This window comes from Fukomys damarensis, unplaced genomic scaffold, assembly GCF_012274545.1.
Source record: "Fukomys damarensis isolate Sample0158 unplaced genomic scaffold, DMR_v1.0_HiC HiC_scaffold_16, whole genome shotgun sequence".
Classification (NCBI taxonomy): domain Eukaryota; kingdom Metazoa; phylum Chordata; class Mammalia; order Rodentia; family Bathyergidae; genus Fukomys; species Fukomys damarensis.
The window spans coordinates 77,878,665-77,879,859 of NW_022900928.1; the positions used below are offsets into that span (position 1 = coordinate 77,878,665).

Sequence of the window (1,195 nt, forward strand, 5' to 3'; positions counted from 1 at the left end):
CGGCGCCGTCGCGGAGCGATGCGCCCGCAGAACCTCCCGGAGGGGCTTATGCCCCTTTCCCCTAGGACGGTGCAGATGGTTTGACCCCCCACCCGAGGAAGGTGCCTTGTCCCAGCCCCGGCTGGACTGTACCATCGGGCGGTGCCGCCGGGATTTCTCCCCCCCACCACCACCACTACCATCAATTCCACCCCCCGAGCCGGGTCCGCGGTCGGTTGGCCCCGGCCGGGCTCTGAGACGCGGAAAGAGCTGGGCGCCATTTTGGGTGGGACTAAGCAAAGACGAAACACCCTCCCAGTCGATGGGGTACTCTGGACCCTGGCTTATCCGGTTCCCTTAATCCTTTAGGTACTTACACGACGTTGGGTGAGGGGAGCTGGAAGATCAGCGGGTCCCCGGTCCTCTCTCCCTAGGGGTGATGGAAATCAAACCCCCCCCGCCACCTCCAGGTGGTTCTTCCCGCCGCAGAGTGGGAGCAGCATAAAAGGCGGGGTCTTATTAGCATAATCTGCCTGGCAACCAGAGGTCGACGTTATATGATTGGATAAACTCTGTAAATCCCATGCCGTGCCTGGAGACGAGAAACGCTGGGCCGAACTGACAGGCCCAGATTTAAGAGTCATGACGAAGATCCTGAGACGCTCATTCAGTCGACGGAGAAGCCAAAAGGAGATTCGCACAATGGCCCAATGACTGAAGGCCTCTTTATTTCGTCCTCTGCGGTTCATGTAAAATCCAATCGAAGAGCGGGTCTCTGGCCGCGCTCGCCTGCGTTTGTACTCTGAGCCAATCAGAAGGCCCGACTCTTCAAAATCAGGGTCAAGTCCCTGTGAGGCCCAGAGTGGCCGCGGGGAAAGTCTGCGGCTGCCCGGTTGTCCTGGGTTCCCTACACCGGGGCCCAGGATCCTGTGGAGCTCGCCGGGGCGGTCCTGAGGCTCCCTCACCCCAGCACAGGTTCTCATCCGAAGCGGCCTGCCTGCGGAGCAAGCTCGAAAACCCCAACACCAGCGCCCCGACAGCGAGACCTCAATCTCTTGTGCAATCCCTTGCGCGTTGCGCATTGCTGACCCTTGGACCCTGTGATCCGTCCAAAGCATTTGGCGCCTTCACTGTACCTCTCTTTCCCCCTTTTCCTCTCTGGAAGGAAACATTAAGTATTTTAATCTGTAATCCCAGCACTTGGAAGGTTGAGGCA

At 59.2% G+C, this 1,195-nt stretch overlaps 1 protein-coding gene across 1 annotated transcript in view; it reads right to left on the reverse strand.

Moving 5' to 3' along the window:
• The window catches only part of Prdm10 (PR/SET domain 10), a 93,644-nt gene extending 93,009 nt beyond the window's left edge, over positions 1-635 (reverse strand). Inside the window, exon 1 of the mRNA XM_010640101.2 lies at positions 357-635. The gene's annotated coding sequence lies outside the window, so the exon portion shown is untranslated. The remainder of the gene's footprint in view (positions 1-356) is intronic.
• Positions 636-1,195: the final 560 nt, after the last annotated feature.